Genomic DNA, 21,005 nt, shown 5'->3' with positions numbered 1-21,005 from the left:
ATAGTCTGGTAATTGGTCTGTGGTTATAATGTTTTAAGAAGACGGGTACCAATACAGGATGTGCAGTATCTGTGCTTAACGGTAGGAGTAACAAAATAGAAAATGCATTAATTTAAGTCACTGGAGTGATTGTAGGAGAAAATTGCTTTAATATGTCTTATACATGCAGCAGGCCTGGGGTGACAGCCAAAACTCAAGAACTGCCTGGAAAGGCTTATATCAGTGAGCAGGAAGGTGATTACAAGGAGCAATTTATACCTCAGGACTGTTAAAGCTTGTGGTGATCTTGAAGTTTCTGTGACTGTATTGGAAGGGAGAATAATTCCTTCTGTATGGGATATTTGTGTTTCTTTTGCTCCTGTACTTGTTTTGATGGTTCTTCTCTCCTTATGACTAATGCTGTGTACTAGAATTTACCTCAGTGAATTTGCAGACTGACTTCTCGGAAACCACTTGGAAAGTTACACCAAGATTGGAGTGAATTCATCTGTAAAATTGCAGAAATCCCTTTTTGTGTCTGAAGCACTGATGAGAGCACTACAAATTAACAATGAGAACATTAGTGTAGTTATGATGTCTCAGTTAGATCAGTTACAGCTGAAATGTTTTCAGCTAATGTACGCAGCTGCAGCTGCTGCTGCTGCTGCTGTCATGTTGATCTCCAGAACCAAATGGAGAAAGAGGAGATGAGAATGGCATGAAGAGCAAGATGATGTTATGGGAGTTAATTTTTTTAAGTTAGGCTGATATTGGCACTCTCTTAAGGTGGGAAGAAGTGATAGAAAAAAGGAGGCAGAAGAGATGGGAAGCCAAAAAAAGAGAAATGTGATGTGATGGCTGCTACTCCCCAGGCAGATGCACTGCTAGTGCAACAAAATACTTGAGTTCTATGCAAGCATTTCTTATGGTTTCTCTCTAGTCTTCTCATTAGATACTGGAAACTCATTCATCTGGAAAGTAGCCAGTAACTTTGCTTTAGCTCATACTCAGGTATGAAAGTGCCAGAGGTACTTGGCAAAGGGGCACAGAACAGAAATGATTTAGGTTTTAAGTGCTGAAATGTTAATAGGGCCCAGAGAAAGTATTCTCTTGTGAACATGCTATTCTGTAAGTATCCAGTTTGTACCCTCTTCAGAAATGTCCAATTTTAGTCATCAGTAGATAAAATATACTGGCTACTAGCCTGACGCATGAAGGTAATATTTGGTAAATGTTGTCTGAAGTTATACTGCCAGCTACTTTCAGAATCTGGTTAAGCAGGTAATGAGATTGAAACACTACTCAATACCAGTTTAACATGCAGGAACATAATTCTTGTTCAATTTCCTTTAAAACATTTGCTTTAATGCAAGATATTAAAGAAAGGATTAACTAAAATGTTCCCCTTTTTCCGCTTGTCTTTTTCTTCTGTGGCATTGGGACAAGTGAGTGAGCAAGTGCCAGCAACGTCCTCTCAGCCCTTTCCTGCCAGAGATAAGAGTATTCCTAAACAGGCAATGCTTATATGTCTGCCTTTGTTTGCTGAGCTATTTTGATGCATACCACAGAATATTCCCACTCCTACTTTTGCTTCATGATTTGTTGAACATAAAATGTAAGAACTAGGTAACATAACAGCAGTGGCCATGGTTCCTTGGGTATTTGAGCTGGTTCACTGTTATTTAAAGAGTATGATTTTGCACCTTCTAACTCCTTTCCTTATTTTCTCATGGTCTTGTCTTATAATTGCTCTGGGGCTGGTGGCACCTATTGGACTGCCTTTGTATTAGCATTTCAGCTCGAATCAGGGATATGCTTTTCGAAGCAAATCATTAGATTGTCCACATTTTCTTTGGACTGGATTATGGAGAGGTCTGCAAGCACACAAAATATGTTCCCATCATGTCAAATTAAGGTGAGAAAGTCTATCTAGAAGGGCACATTCATTTGTGTCCAAATGTTAGTGGGAAGTCAATTGCTGGGACCAGAGTTGCACTGAAGTAGATGTGAGGTAAAATGTTGACAACTCTATTACGTTCTTGTTGGGGTTTCAGTACCAACTGTTTTGCTCACATCCTGCTAGTTTGCACTTTTTTCTTACTAGCCTCAATTAACTGAATTAACTCATAATATGAAGCAAATTATAATCTGGGTTATGTTTACTGGAAATAGCATTTTTTTTCCACATGGTTAGTGAGTTACACCAACTTCTGGATTGACTTCAGCAAGTACTACAGCCAGCACAGGGATGTTGTAGAAGCACATATCTGGTAGTGGGAAAAGAAAGGGGAACTGTAATGGCCACTTCCCCTATATCTTACCTTACTTTGGGGAAAACTGACTTCTGTTGTGTAGTGTCCTATAGGGTGTCTTGGCTTTTCTTTCCCTGCCTTACGTGGAGATCTGTTAAATGCTTGTTGGCTGGTGGCAGCATTTTTTTTTTTTTTAAAAAAAAACTTTGTATTGACCTCTTCCCACTTGCTGCAGATGGTGACTAACATACCAAACAAAAGAGTCTTATTTTACATGATCTTAATTTAAACCCTGCAACCCTTTTGTAACCCAGAGGACCGTAGAGAGGTTCAAAGTCTGGAACAGAGATGGAGACCCAGCAAAGGACTGTGTTTATTTGGGTATAGTGATGAACACCATGTCACTTTCAGGAAAACATCACTGGTTCTGAGACGGCTACTTACAAGGAATTATATTCCAGATAAATTTTTAAGTGGAAGGAAATATGTCGTCTGTGGCATAGATGTTTTTATGCTTCAGTAGGCACCATCAGTCTGTGATAAAGCTTCAGGAAATCTCCTGCGAGGTAAGGCTTCCTGGAATGCAATTTGCCAAGATGTGTGTTATCCTAAATTTTGTAACTGTTTTAATAATTTGGAAGGTGCAATGGTTAAGAGATGCACAAACCCACAGAAAAGAAGAAACATTGCTGGCATACTTCTGTCTCACTGGGGAAGGGAAAGGATTGTGGTTGCCTGTTATCCAACTGTCGGTAGCATGAGCCATCTTTTTTGACAGTTAAGAGCGAATGGTAAGAACAAATGAGGCAAAAGGAGACATTAGTAATAAATGGTTGCTAGGATGATGCAAATAATTAATGTTCCTTAACAGCTTTGCTTCAGTCAGTAGCTTTCAGCTTGTTGATTTTTCAGATTCACAGCTGTCTTCCAGTGAAAGTGTTAAGCTTGTTATTCTGTCCCCAATAATGTCACTGTGGGAAAGTGTCAGGGCAGAGCACATTGGTGGTGGTGGTATTTCTCTGAATACTCCCCCAGATTTGTACAGCACATGGTTCAGGAACTACCCAAAGCTGAGGCAGTGCTTTTGTGTTTAATTATTTTTTTCACATGTTTGTCCAACTAAATGTTAAAAAAAAAAAACAAAACCCAAAACCAAAACAAAAAACCCCAAACAAACAAAAAACCCCACAAACCACCCACAAAAAAACAACCAACAAAAAACAAACCCAACAAAACCTGACAATAAAAAACAGCCAAAACAAAAAAGCAACCAAAAAAAAACCCCCAAAACAATAAATACACATGTGAGTATGTAAGAAGTTAGTGTTTGTTGACATCAAGCTTAACTCCATCACACTGTGTGAAGAATCCCATTTGGTTTGTTCTGACTAGTCTGACCCCGGTAGCTTCATCTGATGTCTCTAACTCATATTTTAAAAAAGGTAGTGAATGGTCTTTCTACCCACTTTTTCACACTGCAGGGGATTATATGAAGCTCTGTTGCATTACCCTTCAATCTTACCCTTGCCAGGAAAAAATTATTTTAGTCGTTTCTTGTGTGGAAATAAATTCTGATAATCCTTGTTGCATTCACTTTCTCTCTTACTAATTCTATTATTCCCTTTGGACTCTTGTGTTTCCCTTGTATTCCCATTTCAAAATGAAAATGTAGGCTTATTTTATACTGAGCTGATGTCTTCGTCTTCATAGGATTATTTACTGTACCCTTAAGATGCTGGCTTGCCTTTCTTCTCTTACTGCATCTTACAGAATTATACCGTGAATTAATTTCACTGCCACTCTAAATCAGAAGTGGCATCGCTTGCCTGTGGGCTTAGACCCTTCCTGTGAGCTGCTCTTACTCTCTCGTACAATAGGAAACTAAGCTGAAGAAATAGAGAAGTAATTTTTGGCAATATTTGACTTAGCAATATCATGGATGGGAGTGGTGGGAACCAAAGCTGTCTGAAGGGAGGGAGCAAGTCCTTTTTGATTGTAAACTGGGCCAGTCTAATGGCTCACGCCTATAAAACTGCAGCCATCATTATCTTTCGGATGTCTCTTAGGAGTAAGTTGGGGACTGTCAGTGGTCTGTAGGAAGCAGGTTTAAACTGTATCAAAGGAGACAGTTACAAGGGTGAAATCTTACAACAGACCAAAAAAATATGTTTGTTTTGCTTCTTTCTTTTAGTTTGGAAATGGTTCTGACCTCAGCTTTGCTGCTATGTTTCAAAGTACGTGAAAGAAAAAGTTATTTTATATGGAGTTGGGTAACTGGCAGTTTAGAAACCTTTCCCAAGCAAGAGATTGTAACCCTGTGGCATGTCTGCAAATGGCTCTAAAACTGGTGACTTCGAGCAAGGCTGCTCTGACTGGTCAGTGACAGGTGATTGAATCAGGAGGCTGGCTGATAGTTAGGATGGATTTGCCATGGGTGCATCAAGTCTTTTTAAAAGAACAATAATAATAAATGCAATGAAGCAAGAGGCAAGTTCAATGTTAGAATTATGATTGGTTTTCTCAAAATAACTAATGGATTGCATTAGGAAATATCTTGAGGTGCTTCAAAGGTATTCTCATTATAAACTCTTCTTTTGTGTGTGAAACAGAGGCAAAAAGGCCAAGATCGCAAGAATCTTATGTTTCGGAGGATGATTACCCTGAGAGTTTAATGTAGGAGTTTTTCCCCTTAGAGCTGGGGAGCTTTCTGCCAAGCTGAAGTGTGTTTGAATAGTCAAATCTACTGCAAATTCAATATTCAGTAGCTCTTGGATTTTAGAGCAGAAAGCTGTGATGAAATCATAGGAGTAGATAAATGTATATCTGTTTATTGCTTATTGTTTCTATTAATAGTCAGCTGCCAACAATTCATTATAGGGAACAGGCTAAAGCTATGCAGGATAGAAAGGATCTTAGGACACAGTGACTATCCTTTTTCTTTTTGTTTTATTTATTCATATTTTTGGAGACAGAATAGCTTCTTTTGGCAGAGTGATTCTGCATGCCCAGTTGTGTTGTATGGAGCCTGTCTTCCTCCTGCTGAATGATCCGTACAAAAATAACAAGAATTATATGAATGTCTTCAGTACAAAGTTTGTTACCCTGATATAAAGTAGCTTTCTTATGCAGAAGGGGCCTAACTGAAGGCACTTTGAAATCCTTTGTAAAAAGCCTATACGCTGTTGAATTTTTTTTTTTCCTGTAGATGACCTTATAGACTAACTAATAGAGTAAGAACTAGCACATCACATATTGTAATCTTCATAGACGTGTCTTGCAGTTTCTTTAAGTAAGTGCTTTGAATTCAACAAATATGAACAATCTGACTGATATTAAGAACAGAACCCTAAGAGGCTGACAAGAAGGAGCAAGTGCTGAAAAGGGCAAATATATTGGCTGGAGAACAGGATAAGATGAGCAAGTTATGCCTGAGCTTCTCTTAAAAAGAAACTGATTGCCTGGGATGGCACTGATGGCTAGTAGTTTCTGAGAAAAATTGTTTTTTACCTTTAAAATATCTATGTTGGAAAAGTTGTGACTGTTCCAATGGGAATAGGTAGTTCTGAGATTTGTAGGAGATGTATTATGTGTTAAAGAGTTTGCTAATTCCTGGTAACTTGTTATGAATAATTAGTGTTGGCCTAAAAGTTGATGTAGACTTGTTTACTATTTCTCTGCTTCAGTGTAAATAGTGTTTTCTCACCAGAAGCTGTCACTGCTGTTAACTAACCCTTAAATAAAGCCTTTTAGCAGTGCCAATTTATTGAGTCTTCTGTGTATTTGAAGTGTCAGTAGCTTTCTGTTAGAAATTTTATTCGTTGAACCAATTTGGTAGAGGAACGTCTAACAACCTCTTGTGAGGAGTTTAATAATCTAATGGAAGTTCATTGTGTTTAAATAAATTTCAGTCCACAATCCTTTCTGTCATAGGGCTGGTTGTGGAGATTTAGTACGTCCTTGTATTCTCAATAATTTTTGCAAAGCTTTATGAAGAAATTGAAGATGGAAGGAGTAGTAGATGATAAAACTGAGAGGAAAAGTTTTGGATTCCAGCTGGCCACCTGGATAGGCTTGGCCCTTAGCTCTGTTTTAAGAACAAAATGTGACAGTATATTGAGTCTAAATGTTGAAGGGGCAAGTAAGTAAGCATTATACTTCCATACTAAGTTGACACCTGAAACAAGTCTTTATATTAAGTTTGCTTTGAGGTTAGTGGAAAGCATTATAACACTCGGCACACTTGATTTCTTCTTTTTTAAACTGGCGATAGTCTGGGAATCATTAAGTGCCAAATGCTTTCATCAAACTCATAAACAAAAGGGGATTCTATAGTAAATCCATTTACTCTCAGGAGATTTCAACAAAACACGTTTTCACTTATTCAAAGTGGAAGAATAAATCTGTAGCTCTTTTTAAAAAGACTTATTTCATGGCCTTAGGAGGCAGACACAGTACTGGATTTAAAACAAAAACTGTAACAAAAGCATCCTTACCAAGCTCAGTAAATTGTGGCAATGTTTTATAGGTCTGTAATACATCTGCATGTGAGAGCTATTCAGCTGCTGCCCAACCTAGCAACATAGATACTTTTCCATTATAGGCTATGTGCTGTAGGGATGCTGCTTTTGATTAAATAAATAACGTTGAATGAATCAGTTTCTCAACTAAAAGAAATGCTATGCTCTGATAGCTGTGCTTGTGAGATAGAAAATTATTTCTACAGTAATAGAAAGCTTAAACAACCAACCTGGTGTTTTACCTGTATTTAGTCCCACTATACTTCTCCTGAGTTGTCTTTCTCATCACAGATAATCTTTATACATTAACACACTGGTAACTAACCTTGCCTGACTTATTTAACAATGACACAGTTGCTGCCACAGTAGAGGCTCCCAGCTCAAACACAAGACTGATGTTACTGAATAAATACAGTGAAGGGAAGCTGGCCAACTCTGGAGGTTGGCTCCTGTACCACATAACAACCCTGCATGACAGCCAGCAGGGAATGTATCTATATGCATCTATCTGTTATCTTATATCTTGGATATATGGACTTTTATATGGGTTTTGGTGGCAGATACTACTTCTGCAAGTACTTCTACCAAACATCAGGGTGTCAGAAGCTAATCAACTGCTACTTTATTCAGTGTAGAATATGGAAATATTTGCTCATGTGTATTTTCTGAAAAGACCAGGGTATAGCACCTATCGGAACTCAGTAATTAGGGTTTTTAGTCAGTTACATAACATATGGGAGATAACAAGCATTGCACTTGTTAGACCTTTCAGAAGGATCTCTCCCATCACAGTGAGAGGAAGCAATCAAAATGCTCCACAGAAACATACTTAATCTAATCCATACCATATCATTTGACCAGTGAGTGATGTCTGGATCTGTGGTACAAAATGCTACAGCAGTACGAGCAAGTCTTTTATGGGCTGATCAGTGTTCCTCCTCCTCAGTGACAGTGTTTGCTAGTGGAAATTAAAATGTTCTTTCCATTCTCATCTTGCAGTCTAGGAATATAACATACTCTGAAACAGTAACAAAAAAGAATATAGGAACTTTCTGGATTTCTATCCCCTCTGCTGTTTATAAGTTAGATGAAAATAAAGACTTTCCAGCGTTTTAAATTTCAGCTATTTTTATGAAAAGCTGTTTTATAAAGAATCACTAGGAACAAAAATTATTATCATTTAAAGTCTGTACTACTTGCAGAAAACACACTCTCTTTCTGATGGAAAATTGAGGGTTTTTTCAGATTGTTTAAAAGAGAGAGTTTTAATCAGTATTATGCATAGTATATAAAAATGGGAATGAGCAGCAAAGTTACCAGTGTAATCTTTTATATAAAAAATTACTTTTAAACATATAAAACGTATGATGAAATAATTAGCAGTGAGAATTTCAGGTTGGTTTTGGTTGGTTTTTTGTTTTATTTTTTTTCTGGAGCTTTGGTTTCCCGATGTGTGGGATCAACAATTGTCTTGCCAGGTAGGATGATGTGTTGTGGCTGAAGGCTTGAGGCTTTAAAGATGCCTGTTGCATGCAGCAATAGAACAGTAAGGAACTTGCGAAGAGCAGCTGAAAACAATAGTGCTTAGAGCTCAAAGACAAACTTAGAAAGGCTTCTGAAAATGGCATAGGAATTGTTGTATGTGTTGTAAGGATCATTTGAAGCTGGCAGTGTTATAAGAGATGATAGTATATAAAACTTCCATTGCTTCAAAAGTGTTCCACTCCAAGTTTATTTACAGTATGCAGGCTGAATTAAACAGAGACAGGATTCTGTCTCTAGATATGGATGGATATATATAATAATGGATATTTCTTTATTGAAATTCATGGTTTCTATTTGCTGATATTCTGCACTTTATATGTAAATGACTTTACAGTTTCACTTGCAAATAAAAATCATATGATTCAAAAAAAAAAAAAACCACCAACCAAAAAAACCCACCCCCAAAAAATCGCCAATATGATAATATTTCAAAGATTTAGCAAGTTGTGTAGACATGTCATACTAGTACTGTAATTCATCTAACTCCGCAGAAAATGTTGTGGACATTTTTGGTATAATTATATTATTCACTTGAAGGCGTGTTTAGACTCGTTGTTAGACAGGTTCTGATAATGCAGCCCAGTGCAGTGACTTTAAGAATGAGAATAGGCACTGTATTTCGGGTCAGTTCTTGCCCAGAAGCTATTAATGTGATTTCCTCACAGAAGTCACAGGCACGGCACAAGGAACAGTCTTTCAATAAGTAATTACTCTGAGTCCACAGCCAGGAGCTAGGGAGCTTTGATGAGAATGGAAATAAGAAAGAACAGAAACAGATTAATTGCTTGTGTCAGCACTAGACTGAAAAAAAAAAAAATATCTTCCACACTCGGCTTCAAATTTAAATTAAATTTCTTCAAAATAGTACTAATGAATTCTTGAGTAAATGGTGAAATTCTTTCTTAAGCAACAAAAACATTTTGGTGTTGACAATGTCTTTGAGGCTTGAAAGGAAAAAGCATACCTTAATTCCAGTAATGATAAATAACATGTCAGAGCATAAGTTTCCTAATCACATCTACAGAGAATTTTCACATACATATTTGGTTAAGAGCTATTTCTAAGGGAGGTAGATTTCCCTTCCCCATCCTGTGTAATGATGCTATTTCTACTCATACAGAAACAGTAGATAAGCAGTGCTCAGAACATCTTCAGTATTATTTTGATCATTGCGGGTAAGCTTCTAAATGTGCTTAGGTTTTTGTGCTCATCTACCTGTGCAAAAAAAAAAGTAATGCTTTTCTCCTTGAAAGAATAGGCATAGGGCTAATATAGCAGGTAATTTCCAGAACCCAAGATTTTGTTTAGTCCTTTCCAAGGAAGTTCTGCATTCATCCCCGCTGAAAAGCAGTCCAAGTTGTCTATGTAACTTCATCACGCTGTCTTGAAAAACTCAGACTGTGGTGAATTGAATTTTCTGTCTCTCCCTCATAGTAACTGAATGATAATTGCACTTACTTCTGGCTTTTGGGCAATTCAGTGGGTGTTACTGAAGCCTCGAAGTGATGAACCTTGGCTTGGTTGTGTACAAAGAACAGCTGGGGCTTGAGCTGTGAAACTTTAGATATACACACATGCCAAGGAAAGCAGGCTGTCGTTACTATGTGGGGAAGCGGTAGCTGGAGTCTCTTCAGTTTCACAAGCCAAATTCATGGTCAAATCATGTGAAATACAGCTAATTTGCACAGTGACAACTTCTTATCCTCTATTTCTCCCCACACTCTGCCCCAAATGAGGGAGGCTCTGACGGAGAGATTTGTAAATCTTGTGGGGAGAAGAGGACTTGAAAGATCAGACAGCTCAGAGCATTGAAACTAGACCAAATGGTGTCCTATTTAGATTCAAACCTGCTGTTACATGTTTAAGTCTATATGCCAGCCATGCAAAAGGGAGGACGCATGTAACAAACATTCATCTATTTTTGCCTATACATTTGTTCCTGCATTAAATTTTGTATACCTTGCTGGCTTGGCCTAGTTGGGGTTCTTGGACCATCCTAAAATTAGATACATACTACTGCTTTCTCTAAGACTTTTCCTGCCATCGGAAAGATCTTAGGCTTTCTCTGCTGTTGTCTATACCAATTCATTTTATTTAGCTTAATTAAAAGTTTATGACTGTTGCTTTGAAGAAAATAAAATCACAGGTGAATTTGTTGTAAAACATCTGAGGTGACAGGGTATGGCAATAACTACAGAAATTTAGGATTCTTCAAATTCAGTGAGACTATGCAGAATATAAAAAAAGGAAGATATATAAATAAATATAGATGTGTATATATAAATATATATACAGATATATCAATATAAAAAATGTACAGAACTGGGGCTCTACTGGAGTAGATGCTCAAGACTAGTGGGAAGACTGCTCAAAACGAGACTACTGGGAAGCTACTTGACTCCACCAGAAAATACTCTGTCCTGAATGATGCTGATGAAAATAAACCTGAACTGAATCCACCACCAGAGTTACAAAACCTTTCAGCAGATCAGAAGAGATCATCATTGTCCTGCGGCATAATGTGCAGAGAGGTAATGAATATCCAAACTCTGCTTATGCGAATAAAATTCAAGGCGCTGTCGTGAGATATTCAGTTCAGGCTTTTAAGTACTGGTGCAAAGTGTTCATACTTGATCAACGCAGATATAGCTTTACTAAAATGTGGTGTGACTAAGGCACTTGAATTTACAGTCCTCCCTTGTCTAGTTTGAAATGTAGATATAACAGCAAATAAATATTTTTCCTTTTTTTAATATTTGCCTACTGCATTTGACAAGGAAGTCCCATTTGTTATAGAATGGTGAACACACTTTATTTTGTTCCTCTACAAGATAATTATTGGTATGGCTTTATTGACATTCACATGTAGACCTTTGTTTTTACAGGGAGTCCCTCTGAACTTGGTGATAAACAATGGAGAACGTATATCAGATACCAACCATAGGTTAGTCTTTGATAGATCTTGCTGTTTGCTAGCAACTTGCGTTGTCTCAAACAGCTCATTAATTTTTATCCCTTCAACGTTATTTTAAAATATATATTGATTTTAAACACACTTTTTACTTAGATACTGTTTCATTTTTAATACAGTAGGTGATCAATTAGTACAGTAGGTCTTTGAGTTTTTTGCTGTAGTGTTGTGACTGACAGTTTTATTAATAAGATGATATGAGAGCAATCTTGGAATTCAGAGCAATAGACTGCTAGGGCTCCTGCTCCCTGTGGACAAGACAGACGTATAAATCTTAAAAATTAAATTCTTAACATTCTTGGGACTAAGTTGAAAACAGCAGTTTGTATTCAGGCCTGTTTTGTATTTTACTGATTAAACAGGTGTTGCATACAGTATCATGTGAACACATAAACCAGTAAGCTTTTTTCAGTCTTATATAGGCTAGAGCTACCAGTCTCCCATAATAACTTTATCTGTGACTCGCTAACAACAATCAGATCAGCTGTGTGCAGCGATACATAAATACTTCATAACCACCCACAGAAATAGATGTGGAAAGCTCTTTGAATAGGATGACTGTGGAGATTCTGCATCTTTGTAAAAGTTGTGTTCTCTGGTAAGTGCAATGTAAAATATAACTGTAAATGCTAGTGGTGAAACAAATAGCTATATTTGGTTCTAATATTCAGACTTTCAGAATAATTTCAGATGTGCTCTGTGCTCACTTGTGAGTTCAGCTGGTGTAAAATGTGACACTGCTGTCAATTTCTGTCATTTTGCATTTGCAACAGCAGAAGATTTGAATTGGGTTCCTAGTCAGTTTGAATATTTCCACCATATTTTATATGGAGAAATATCCATATAAAAACATTGCAACTCAGTTCCTGGAAAACTCTACAATGGACTAGGAATAGTTTCCAAGGAGAAACTATTGACACTTAATTAGATGTAATATGATTGAATACATAATATGGCCAAGAACTAAAATTAAAATGTCCTTAATCGCAAAGCGCTTAATTCAAAACACTTCTATATTCAAAGGGCATTTTTTTAACAGATATTTCAGCAAAGCTTTGGCTAATAATTATTAAGGTTGTGTGCCAGTGGATTTCAAAGACTATGGTCAATAGAGGGGGGAAAAAAAAAAACAAACCACCAACAAATCACAGGCAAGATATTTAATTTCTGTGGGCTGCTTATCCAGTTTGGTTTCACACCTATCACATTGAACCTATACAATGAGATATGTAGATAGTCACACCTACGTTAAACCAGTTTTATATAAAACCTTGACATTATAGTTACTTCTCAGTTAAGCTAAGAAATCAGATTTTTTTTTTAAAAAGGGTTTCTTTTCAGGAAGACTTTTGGTTTTGTTTTTGTGTTTTGTTTTTTTTTTCTTTTAGTGCTGTGTTTACTTTAGATAAGAGAGGATCAACTTCTGCTGTGCAGAACCATGAGATCTGTTAAATACAGCTTTGCAAAACTTTCACAATGAAGCTGAAAATTATGAGTCTTGGGGACTGCTATTGTGATCAGTGCTTGTACAGCCGGGAAGAGAGATTTCTTGTTTTAATCTGCACACATTCATTATAAATGGTCTGAAAGGACAATCAAAAGAAGTCTATGCTTCGATTCAAGAATAGGGAATTTTAAAAATACTTGGAGGAATATAATGAATTCTTTCTCCTACATCTTTGATGGCTTCCTTTCAGCTATCAAGGGGGCTATGAGCTATCCTTTCCTTTCACAAAGTAAGTGGGAAATTAAACTCCATCTGAATAATTCAGACGAGTAGCATGGATTCCAGTATAGACTTTCTCTGAACAACTTCAAATCAGAATGCAGAACGCTAATTTCTCTTTTTTTTCACTGTGACTTTTCAACAGCAGAGTGTGAAAATCACAGTAGAAATCAGCTGTGCATTGCACACCCTAAGTAATTTCTTGGTGTGAAGAGGGCTGGGATATTTATCATCTTACTTTGGACAGTGTTTCTTTGCTGTTGAACTGCATTATCACAAACTGAACTGCATTATTGCAAACCAAATGGCTTCATCAGTAACTTTGTATTATTTTTTAAAAGGAGTGAAATAAGAAACAAATGGTATTACTTGAAAGTTGATTTTATTTTTCACAAATGAAGGAGTGCCTAGCACATAAAAGCAGAACTGAGCAGGAGCTACATATCGTGGTTATCACAGCATCACTAGAAGATGGCTAGTACTGGTTTTGAATGTCTCAACAGTAGTGCAAAGGAGAAAGTTTTGTTCAACTGGGACTCTGTGCATGACCACTCTGCCTGGTGTTAGAGTGGCTAATGCCTTCACAGCCCATTGGTAGATAGAATAAACACTGTGAGTAATTAGCAGAAATCACCCATGGAAGAAGGAAAATATGATAACCTTCTTTCCCAACCAGGACAACAGAAGTTTATGATGCACTAAGGTACGATTTGCATCTTGCTAAACATGATCTTTCACATTTAAATCCCTTTTCCTGCTTCACTACTTCCCGCCTTCACATTTACCCTTGAGGTTCCTTATCTTTTGAGTTTGTTTCTTTTGGGTAGACACCGCCTTGGGATAATAGCATGTTAGGATTTTAAATCCTAAAAATAGGATTTTAAAAAAAACAACCAACCAAACAAACCTGTACCTGTCACCTCAAGCTAAGTAAATTTTCTACTCGAAGTAGGAAATTTGAGTATGAGTATTAGAGTATGCAGCTGCTGCTGTCACTGTTTCTTCTCTTGCTGTCATGATTTAAGGTGAGACAGTCTTCCACCCACTTAATTTTTGAGGTAATTAATGAACTATACATCTAAGCAATACTTAAGCAAATAAATTTGAATTGGGACCCTGTAGACTTCTGGCCTTGTACCTTCTGTTTCATTGCACAAATAACATAACATGATCTTTTGAAAACTAAAGATGACTGTGGGGTATGTTTCTTTGTAGGCTGTTAGAGCACACTTCATTGGCCCCAAGTTCATATTTGTTAACTTTTGGACATGTTTACAACATTAGGTGCCTATAGTTTCATATAAGCTTGCCCGCTTTGAATACCCAGTTGGAATTGGGTAAGACTCAAGTCTTGCTTAAAACGCTTGTTTGATTAGTTTTTTGCAAATAATATTAAGTGTATATTTGTTGTTAAAGCCTGCTCTTTAGACAAAGATTTCTTATAGTTTAGTCATTCATGATGGAAAGAAAAGATCAAAAGACTACAGAGGAGAAAATGCTTGACTTCATGGTGAAAGTGTTGGACTGGGTCTTAGGAGACCTGGAGTCTTGGCTGGTCCACAGGCTTCCTGTATGGACCTTGTGTCTTAGTTCCCTCTTCTGTAAAACAGAGGTAAGAATATTGCCCTGTCACAAGATCTGGGGGAAATATTTTTTGATGGTAAGGAAATAGTGGGTTTAATGGTAAGGAAAAAGGGCTCTAAGGTAAATAACTGAACACAGAAGTGAACACAACCGAACTTTGAAATTAGCAGTTTAGTAAAGCATTTGTCCAACTCTGTCGTGTATTTTTACTTGGCCTGTTGCTGGGGCATATAAAAATAAAAGCAATGACCCTAATTTGAGTTTTGTATTAACTGTATGGAAAAAAGGAAGAAAGACTGGTTTGCATCCCTAGTTAATGGTATTAATGAGTTTGCAACAGAACTGCAACTCTTTGTACTTTAATCACAGCTAGGGTATTTGCTCATTAAAATTTGCTACCTGGCAACTGTGTTCTTTTCTTTCTGTTCCTGGCTGATATTCTTGAATCAGAGCTAAAAATAAATCTACTTCCCCTTTTTTTACTTTTTCCTTCTGTTCTAACAGGCATCCTTTTGCTTTCAAAACTAAGCACCTTGGATGTAGCCCTCACTGCGCATCATAATTCATCTTCGTACTTGTAGAAATGTAAATGGTCTTAAGTAATGTGAAATCACTGCTATAGTATCTAGAACATGACAGTAATGTGGAGAGGAGAATTTCAGAGTATCGGAGAAATAAAGACCCATTCCTTGTTTGTGAGGTACTTGTGTCTGTTCTGGTTCAGATCTGTTTTGGGAGCATTTCATTCAAGTGGGAGAATGCAATAATGTAATAATGGTAGTATGATGAGTATAACTGTTCTTAGAGGTCAAATAAAGGCAGAACTGAATGGTATTTTAATGTGACAGTCTAGAATTATTTTAAAATTAGAGGAAAAGCACTGGACTGCTATATCAGCGTAAGTCTAGAGATTCCAGATGTAAATTGGCATAACAAGGGAGCTTTAAGAGGCAGTCACCAAAAGCACAGTGAAGCTGAAGTCTGGAGAGGAAAAGTGAGCTTTCTGGGATGGCTCAGGCCATTGTGGAAAGTCCAAGGGTGCAGACATGCTGCAGTCGGGCAACTAACGTTAGCTCAGACAGGATACATGAGTCAAGGATACTGAAAGGAGATGAAAAGCACGGTATTTGGGCATCTGCCACTTGCCAGTTGCTGTGCACTATTTGTGGTTCATGCTGCTGATCGGAACATACTGGAAAAGAAACAAAAATAGTTTAAATTGGGTTAACAGCTAACATCTGCCATGTGACTTACTGAAAGAGAGAACTGTTTAGCTGCGAGGACACGACCGGAGGGGAGAGTAAGGGAAAGCTCATGGTAGTGCATTTTTCTTTTCTTCCACCACCCTCAGGCCCCCTGAATCTGTTCATCTCAGCTGATGTTTTCAGGTTTAGCAGCCTGAAATACTGAGTATAATCTGACAAGCAAAGCATGTGTGGTCCAAAAGATGCAGCAGATGTTTTGCTGTTTTCTTGAGTTGTCTTCTGAATTAACACCCAGAATCTGTAGGCATTCAAAACAGACATTGTAACATGTCCCACTTAAAAGGTTTCAGTAAGGCTAGATTCAAAATAAAAGATCCTAGTGACCTCGCTCAGATCTAATAACAGTAATTCCTCTTTCAGACCATGCTTTGCTTTAGTTAACAACACTCACATTTGTGTGGATGGATGTAGCTAAACAGTTCAATGGTACAGAGCAGAAACTTTTTCATTTAACATATTCTGACTACTGTGCATGTGGTGTGAGCCTTAGGCTGAAGTTTTGTTAGTAGCTGGAGACAACTACTTAGACATTTAATGTGTTCTGAACAGTTGGTTCAGGTAATCACATGATATGTCTTGCTCTCACTACCTTCCAGAGCTCCCAGAGCTTTGTTTGAAATCTAGTACCAACCCTGACATATATTTTAATTGATTTTTTTAAAAAGAATTTGATGGTGTGTATTCAAATACCTTTGTTTCCCTGTATTTCTGGGATCTGTCAGACAAGAACTCTGTCTTTTCCTTTGTTATATTGTTTCTGTATTGAGAATAAATTTATTGAATTTTTGCTTCTTACTCGTGTAAGCTGTTTTGGCATCTCTGGCATTTTCCTGGAGCAAGGAGTTCTCAAACTTTGAGCAATTGTTCATTTCCATGACATTTTTAACCCACTTAAATTCTCTTGGCTATGTTTGATAATTTCAGACAATGATGAGCTGATCCTTTGAATACGCTGTGGCTTGTCTGTTGATATTGAAAACACGTATGCAGTGGTGGAATAAGTTCTTGGTTTGTTTTTTTTCTTGTGACTAAAATTTATTCTCTACAGAGAAGACTGATTTCAAAAGTTTCCAAAATAGCTTAGTAAAACTACAAAGTAAAACTGTCAGTTATTTTAAGACCTACTGCATGCATCTGTCTAAAACCAGTCCTTGTTGTTTGCTATCCAGAAATGATCAGTTGCCTGGTTTTTGTTTTCTAAAACCTAAAGCTATTTATAGTTTGGACTTTAAATTGTAGCATTTGCTCCTGATTTACCTTTTTCTCCCTTACAATAGAGTAAATAAAAACACTTTTTGCATTTATTTGGCCAACAAAGCTTGAGTCTGGAGAGTAGGATTGATTGACTGGATGTACATGGATACAATTTAAATCCATTTATATATATTGTCTCAAATTTATAGGCTCTCAGTTTCTTAGAGCACTTTTGGCCTATTGTTTATATAGAAAATGCTTATCTGACCTTTGTGTTTACATAGTATAATGGATTTGCTTTTCAAACGCTGATCAGCAGTGGAGGTTATCTTTGATCTCCCTAACTGTATCGTTATTTTTACCTTGTGAATGAATTCACCAGTTTTATCGATAAATTCCCTGATGGGGAACATCGCATTAACACAGTTTGGGGATTGTTTTAACTGTCCATGTCATTAAGCCAAGCAAAACCTCACAAATATTATTTAAAAAAACCAACTGTGGAACTTTTAGCAGAATCACATTTATTATGTTTATTTTGTCTCAAAAGCAAAACCTAATAGTATATGTTTGTTGCTTACTGCACATCTCTAACAAGTATTTTCTTTGCCTTCTAAGGCAGATTTCACTCAATAACTGTATGACACTTTATTTAACTAGGTTGGTGCAGCCTAATTACAATTAGGACATCTACTGTCCAGAATATTTATTGTAGTGCAGCTCAGTTATGTGAAAAACAACTTTTAAATGATGTGACTGTGACTGTTTTATAGTGCTGTTTTACGTTTGGTAGTAGCAGTGTTTCTTTGAAGACTTCTAAAGTTTCCTTTTCATTTCTTCTAAAGCATTTTTTTAAAGCACCTGTACATCTAACCCTTCAAATTAATAAACACAGAAAACGTGTAAAACATTATCCCCTACAGTTCTTTCAATAATGTAGTAATTTGGGAGACACTTCAACCTTCTGAAGTGAAGGTTGATTTCCATTTGATTTCTAGGTACAGAGATTTGTTGCTATATACTGTAATTAATTTGCTAAATCTTAATATGTTTCAGAAAGAACAGAGTCTTTGACTATGTTAGGGTGGTGTCTGGTGCATGTGAGGCAAGAAGGCAAAAAGCAATATATTCAGTTTAGCTGTTCATCCTTCCAGTTACTGAGTGGAAACTGTTATGCTGCCTCCAAAGGTACAATAGGCTGTGTACACCAGCTGACAATCAGTAGGCAGCAGCAGTGGCTCCGTCTGCTTTTTTCATTCTGAATAATTCTCAACCCCCTATTTAAGGAAGCCTTTCTAGCAACTGAACGGAAATCCTCTATTCTCTTAAATGCACATCTGACAGTTGGGTCATACTGACTTTTGTTTTGGAAGATAAAAACACCCATGAGTAGGAGAGGAGAAGATCTGAAAGGAGAGTGAAATTCAGAAATCCCTCCTCTTGCAGAAGAAAAAAAAACTGATGTAATGCAACTCAGTAAATGGTTATAGATGTTAGCTACCCTTGTCTTCAGTTAGTTCATTGCTAAAAATAGGAACTCTGGCTGCTTCACAGTATTTCTGTATAGATGATGGCTTCCTTGGCTGCCAAGCCCATGTAGCTACAGGGTCTGACCCTTATTTGATAGCAGTGGACTCCTATGGTTTTCTGAATGACTACTGAAAAGATTTCTTCCTGGAAATAGCCCAATACGCATCTGATATGATGATGATGACCAAAAGCTTGGAGGCAAATGTCAGTGATATCTTCAAGAAAAACACACCTGCAGATTATAATAGGCTGTCCTTGGATGGGCCTGAGACCTGCTCTCTCCCCACCCCCGCCTCAAATCTACAGCCTGAGTAGTGCTCTGTAGGGATGTGCTATAATTTGGGCCTAAGACTTTTAGTTACTCATCAAATGTGTTTTCTTTGGTATTATTAGCTTCTTTTTGCTCACTGTTTGTGTAGGGTACTTGCAAAAATTGTGTTATACCTGTGAGAGGCTGTACTTCAAAATTTACTTTTGAACTGATACTGCTCTACAATTCCTAGGAATACCAAGTGGGTTGGGAGACTTTTTTGTTTCTTTCTTTTGTTTGTTTGGATTGGTTCGTCTTCTTCCAGAGCTAAGAAAAACACATCGGTGCTGCTAGTGCTGTTATTACCACTATCTACTACACTATTCAACTCAAAATGTTGCATACATTTTGTATTCAACAATACAAATTGTTGAACACAAAATGTTGCATACATTTTGTATTCAACAATACAAATTGTTGAATCAATAAGTTGAGGTTTATATATTTTATAAGCACCATCTAAAAAGAAAAATAAATTTGATATATGTTTCAGTGGATCTGTTCAGGTGTTTGGAGAGACCACTATTCAGCTATATCAGCTATTTTAGCTGATCATTGGTATTTGCTTTATTAGTTGTTATGGAACTTTTCTGAGTTCCCCCCTAACTTCTGATTTAGAAATGCAATATCTGGGTTTGTCTATTTTTTGCTGTGAAAAGTCTGAAGCTAATGGTTCTGGCAGACAGACCAGGCAAAACACGAGAGTGAGCACTTACAAAGGAAAAAAATAAGAACTGGATATTTGGATTCCAAAGTGCTACCGCAGTGATTAAAATAAAATACAAAACTCGAGCCCTTCATTTGATCTGAAACATGAATACAAGTTCATTTTGAGTTTACAAAGCTGAGAACACTGGCATCCTTCAAACCTCTTTGGAAATGCAGCCAATTCAAACTTCCTGAGAGTGAAGTTTGTGGGAAGTGGCTTAACATATTAGAAAAGCGTTTTGAGCTCCAAACAGAACAAGGTATTATGCTCAAAGATGATCCTTATGCTTAGCGATGGAAACTACAAATTGTGAAACATTTGGTGTATGGTTTGACTTATGCCACTGTTACAGCAGTGTATACAATTCTTCCAAATAGTCTCATTGCGAGGAATGTCTCATTAAAAACATCTTTTTTTTTTAATCTTTTTTTTTTCCCCTGTGCAAATAAGGAAATGGGTAAGAGCTTTAAAACATAATCATTCATCCTTATAGACTCTTTGAAACAAGTAAACTTTTAAAGATTAACCTGACCAAACTAAATTTAAAAAGAAAAGAAAAAACCATACAACTACGTCCTTGGAACTTTACACAAAACTACATAAAGGCCCACTGACTAAAATATGCTCTGCAGGGACATGTAAGTTATGCAAATTCAAAGAGTAGGACAGGCTTGAAAAATGATTTTTACCTCGGACAAGCATCAAGTTAGCCATCAGGGTGCCATCAATCGGGTGAAATTCCATGTCAGAAGTGGAGCTTTCGATTCTGTCTGTGTTTCTGGTATGCTGTAGCCCCAAATGATGGTCGAGCTGAGAAAATTCAAATGTAGGCTTTGTCATCTTACAGACATTACTTTGTCACTTGTGAATATTGCAATCAAGTCAAGTCACCCTAAACAGCAAAAAAACCTAGATTAAGCTCCCTTCCCTTTTTTTAGTCTTGCACTTCTCATTTTATTTTTTTTTTTAAATGTGGATTTTAAAGGCTTGTCTTAGATTTCCAGTGGTATAAATTAGATAAGAAGTAGGTTTTAAACATGGAAGTGCTGCTGTTGAGCTGTAGGTGGTATGCTCAGCTGTAGGTGTGATATGTTACTACATATTTCTGTATAAAGACAGACTGCCTGTACATGATAAATCTAAATATTTCCCCAACTTACCCTGAGTGAATGTAAGATAAATCTCAGAAAAATTTTGGTTTTCTTCTGAAAAGAATTAGGTGGCTACTATTTTGTAACATGTTTTACAAAATAAATTATGGGAACAGACCTCTTGGTGTCTATTCCAAAACTGAAAATTGCAAAAAGCACTAGACTTCATTTTGTCTTGTGCCTATGTGCATGTGCACAAATGTTTCAAGTATAGAAGTCTGTAATGTTACAAAGATATTTATTTCTGAATATAAATGAACTTTGATTTATAG

This window comes from Numenius arquata, chromosome 5 (assembly GCF_964106895.1).
Source record: "Numenius arquata chromosome 5, bNumArq3.hap1.1, whole genome shotgun sequence".
Lineage (NCBI taxonomy): Eukaryota > Metazoa > Chordata > Aves > Charadriiformes > Scolopacidae > Numenius > Numenius arquata.
The sequence above is the reverse complement of the archived record's forward strand: the minus strand, read 5'-3'. Positions refer to the sequence as shown.